The sequence below is a fragment of the Hemitrygon akajei genome, chromosome 2, assembly GCF_048418815.1.
Source record: "Hemitrygon akajei chromosome 2, sHemAka1.3, whole genome shotgun sequence".
In the NCBI taxonomy this organism is placed as follows: domain Eukaryota; kingdom Metazoa; phylum Chordata; class Chondrichthyes; order Myliobatiformes; family Dasyatidae; genus Hemitrygon; species Hemitrygon akajei.
The window spans coordinates 139,448,937-139,454,493 of record NC_133125.1 but is presented as its reverse complement, the minus strand read 5'-3'; positions in this window follow the sequence as shown (position 1 = coordinate 139,454,493).

Here is a 5,557-nt window from a genome sequence, read left to right as displayed (position 1 = left end):
AGTAAGAAGCTACTGGCCACAGCCTCACCCGTTCTGGATAGCTCCCTCTGCAATCCTATTTATCTATTAATCCTTATGTATGTTGATCCCTTAATCCCCTGTTAGCACTGAACCAACAAATTGAAAGAGGTGGAGAGAAGTTACCGTAGGAAGATGAGTTCAGCATTATTAGCGTGTTGCCAATGTTTGTTCTAGTGAGGTCATTAACAGGGTTAAACCTACTGCAAATAGAAAAGAAATGTAATTTAGCTGTAAATAAACCCAATTCACTGAGAAGCTATTGTGCACTCATAAGTGCATTTGCATCTCTTTCTTTAATGTATAAAGTATTATCATAAAAACACAAAATAGTTTCTATAGCACCTTTCACAATCCCAGGAAATTCCGGATAAATTCAGTCCAAAGTTCAAAGTATGTATAAATTATACAAAATAGAAACAGAGAAAACCTACAGCACAATACAGGCCCTTCAGCCCACAAAGCTGTGCTGAACATGTCCTTACCTTAGAACTACCTAGGCTTACCCATAAGCCCTCTATTTTTCTAAGCTCCATGTACCTATCTAAAAGTCTCTTAAAAGACCCTATCGTTTCCACCTCCACCACTGCCGCTGGCAGCCCATTCCACTCACTCACCATTCTCTGCGTAAAAAAACTTACCCCGGCACCTACTCTGTACCTATTGCCAAGCACCTTAAAACTGTGTCCTCTCGTGCTAACCTTCAGATCCGACTGATTACAGGCAGCCACAAAACAAGAAACCCAAAAGACCCCAATTTAAAAAAAGACCAACCCAAAATGTGCGGAGAGATGGAAAAAACACCAATCAGGCAAACAATAAAAATGAGCAATGGCATTCAGAATGAAACTGAGTTCACTGACCCGAAGTCCAGGACATCCAGTGTAGGCCCATAAGCCTCAGCCTCAGTTCACCGCACAATGGGGCAAATCGCCGCGAAGCTCACCGATACGGAGCCTGGAGCAGCCAGAGCAGTCTCACAACCTCAGAGTCACGGAGGGAGGAGTAAGTGTTGCAGAAGAGTGACGTTTAATGAGATCTTAATGACCAGATTGGTGATTTCAATGTGGTTGATTGAGGAATCAATATTAACCAGGACACGGGGAGAACTCTCTTTGCTCTTCCTCAGGGGAACGAGCCTCTTACATCCTGCTGAGGATGGATCTCAATGCAACAGCTTGTCTAGATGACAGCACTGCTAACAAAGCAGCATTTCCCCAGTGAGATGGGCTTGTACTGGATAATCTCCTACTCATTATAATGATCATGAACGTGTAACCTGTGGTATTTAACGGAACAACTTGATCTCTCAGGTTCATGTAAAGGTAACTCTTGCGGTCTTTTGCCGAATAAAGGAATTAAGATTAATATAGGATTACTGAAAATGGGTGGCCGTTGGCCAGTGAGAGCTTGATGGGCTGAATGGCCCATTTCCATCCTGCGCCTTTCTATGACACTTAAAGCCCCACAGTTTTCGCATCTCACTTGGATGTTTCATGGCCTGGAGAACTTGGAAGTAATGACTCAGCACAGAGTCCCTCTGCTGTTACTGAAATGTTACAACTGTAGCAAGAAGGGCTATCTTTACAGGAGTCATTGGACCATGGCCGTTCCTGATGCAGGCCGTCGCTCCAAAGCATTAACTACCCTTTGCCTTCACGGATTCTGAGTTCCTCCAGCTGCTGCTCTCTGTTCTCGCACCGATCTATTGCCTGATGTGGTTCGATATGTAATGGAGGCTATTCCCGGTGTCCTGGCTAATACTAATTCCTCAATTTCAGTACAATGCTCTCAACGGGATATTTCTGTTGCTTCGGTTAGCCACTGCATTTCCTATAGCAAGTGTTTTATTAACCCCCTTGGAGGTCACGGAAGTTGCTAGCAAAATTCAAGCATCTATCATTTCATTCACTTTGGAAAGGAGTTTACACGGTTCTGTATGATTCAGGGTCGCGGACAACTACAGATAATTATTTTTCTCTTTGAAAGAGTTTCGGCTCTCAATAAAGTAAACATTTGCATTTTTCTAATAACATTGAGCCGAGCTTCTGGCGATCACCTTGAATTCTCCACGTTGTAGGTTTAGTGATATCAGAGGATTAATTTTGAGGAGTCAGAATTAATAAACTGGGCATGTTGTATTGTGTTTAGAAATGCAGTCTCTGATCCGGAGAGGGCATCTGTACACATGATATATACAGATAATTTAACAATTCAAATGGCCAGGCACAAAATAGCTTTCTAAGTACTCACAGTGAGACTAAATTCATTGCTTTTCTTATTTTCCAACAATATTAATGACAATAATCTAAAGTCATTATGAAAAGAGGAGGTGTTTAAAACAAATTACTTGTCAACGGATTGTTGAACTAATTGAAGGACCCTTTTTTTTTCTCATTTTTCTCCCATTTGAAAACTGACTCCAGAAACAAACTATTCAGATTCAACTAATGGCATTTATTTATGACAATCTGTTATTTACTTTATTAATTTGTTTAATTAGTAATCATTTTGCGATGATGAAGGCATCTGCCTTTCGGAGAGTGCAAGTGATTCTGCTGCACTGTACTGGCCTTGTTTCAGAGAGAGGCGAGCAAAGATTTCCAGATAACAATTCTTCCTGCTGTCAGCACAGCTAATGAGGCAATTGAATCCTCTGAGTCTTGTCTGACTGGACCTACCAATCAAGGCAACTTCCAGGGCTTTGGAGAAAGAGCAGGGCTATGGGACTAACTGGAGGGTCCCCAGAGAGGTTGCAACAATTTCATTCGGTGCACTGGTTTAAAAAAAAGTGACCAGTGCAGTTTTTGCGATATGACTGTACTGGTAAGCTACTTACACTCCTTGAGTTGTTTCAAGTTCCTATCCAAAGATTTAAAGGACATTTAAAAGACTGTTAGAGAAGCACATGGATGGAAGAAAAATGGAAGCCTATGGACTATGTAGGCAGGAAGGATTAGATTCATTATGGAGTAGGTTTCATTACCTATCGGGATGAAATGCTTCTTGGACATTGGTCGAGCGTATCAACTCCTGCCTGAAGGGCAACTGAGATCTGCTCCAATTTGCCCTACTGTTGCAATGGGTCAATAGCATATGCTATTTCATAGGACTTCACTCAGCACTGGAGCATCAGTGCAGTGCAGATGCATATGTCAAGATGCTCTTCCTTGACTGCAGCCCAGAATTCAACACTATCATCCCCTGGAACTCATCACTGCGTTCCACAACCTGGGCCACGATGCCTCCAAGGGCAACTGGATTCTCGATTTCCCCACTGGCAGACCCCACCTAGCACGAACGGCAACATCACCTCCTCCACACTCACCATCAGCATTGGTGCATTGAGGACTAGATGATTAACCTCCTGCTCTACTTGCTTTATACCTATGCTTGTGCGGCTCAGTGTGGCTCCAACGCTGTATTTAAGTTTGCTGAAGTCAGCACCGTTTATGGCCAAATCAAAGACGGTGAAGAATCAGCATATAGGATAGAGATTGAAAATCTGGTTGAGTTTGAAAACCTCTCACTCACTGTCAGCAAAACCAAAGAGCTGATTATCAATTACAGGTGGAAGAAGTTGGAGATCAGTGAGCCAGTCCTCATTAGGGGATCAAAGTGGAGAGGGTTAATAGCTTTACATTCCTTGGGTGTTAACATATCAGAGGATCTATTCTGGGATCAGCAGTTAAGTGTCACCACAAAGAAGACACAACAGCACTCTACTTTCTTCAAAGTTTGTGTGGGTTCAGCATGTCACCAAAATCTTTAACAAACTTCTATAGGTAGCCAGTGGAGTGTAACCTAACTTGTGTCACCATAGCCTGGTATGAAAACACCAATGATCAAGAACAGAAGAGGCTACAGAAAGTGACGACTGCTGCCCAGTCCATCACATGCAAAGCCTTCCCCACCATTTGAGTACAGATATGCTGAGCACTGCCACAAAAAAGCAGTATCCATCGTCAAAGACCCCCATCATTTAGGCCATGCACTTCTTTTGCTACCACCATCCGGCAGGAGGTACAAAATCCTTTAGGTCCCACACCACCAGGTTCAGGAACAGTGACTATCCTCCAACCATTAGGCTCCTGAACCAGCATCGATAACTTCATTCACCACTATTCTTAACAGATTCTAAGACCTACAGACTTGCTTTTAATGACTCTTTACAAATCATGTTCTCAGTATTATTTTTATTTGCACAGTTTTTATTCTTTTGCACATTGGTTGTTTGTTTATGTACAGTTTTTGTAAAATTCTATTGTATTTCTTGTTTTTCCTGTAAATGCCTGCAAGAAATTGAAGTTCAAGGTTGTATATGGTAACATGTACTTTGACGATAAATTTACTTTAAACTTTGAACTTGTATAGGTCAGCACAACTTTATGGGCTGAAGGGCCTACACTATGCTGCTTTGTTCTTTGTTCTGCGCTCTACAGCGATATTTGCAGTGATAATAAACCTACCCAGCCTGGCATGGAAACACCAATGCCCAGGAACTGAAATGGCCACAGAAAATGATAGATACAGCTCAGTCCATCACATGTAAAGCTGTGGAGCAGATAAACACAATGAATTGGAATGTATTTTTCCAAGAGCAAGCATAGGCATAATAAACCAACTGCCCTCCGTCAGTGACGTAGCGCTCATTCCACCTGATGGTTGCCAGGTGTTGCTTGCTGCCTGAGTGCTTATCAAAAATGCTGGCGCATTGCTCAGCATGTCTGATAAACCTAACACGCAGTAAATCCCACAAGCCTGCTAACTCCTGAGGCAAATTTGCTGATTTCTTACCACTCACAATTTGGGTGAAAATGAGAAACCACAGTACATTGCTGCTCAGAAAGAAGAATTCAATCATTCCACCCCAGCTAAGGAGCTCAGCTTAACAGCTTGTGTTTGGAATGACTCAGACGTGATTTCTAATTGAGTTAGTTTAAAGGAAAACCCTTTGAACAAAACTAAAGGTGCAAGCAATAGGCTGGTAAAACATTCCGAGGATTAATATCATAAATAAAGGTCATCATTCAGTTCAAAATCTGCAGCTGAAACAATATGCTAATTTATGCATGTTGTGTTATTCTGTGCAAACCATAACTTGTCTATCAGTGGGAGTTTACAAGCATACACTTGCAAAATTATTGACAATAAGCACTTTCAACAAATATGGCCAATTCTGACTGGCACACAAGTGCATTTTTATTAATTTATTTTAGTTAGTGATAAAGTGCAGAGTAGGATCTTTTGGGCCTTCAAGCCATGCTAACCCAGCAACCCCCAACAAACACAATTAACCCTAACCTAATCTCAGGACAATTTACAATGAACAATTAGTGGTAGGGCTTTGGACTGTGGGAGGAAACTGGAGCATGCGGGGGAAACTCACGCATTCCATGGGGAGGACGTACAAACTCCTTACAGATGGCGCAGTAATCGATCTCCAGACTCTGATGTCCCGAGCTGTAATAGTGTCGCACTAAATGCCACACCTCCGTGGTACCCAGGTGCAATGAAAAACTTACTGACAGCGGCATCA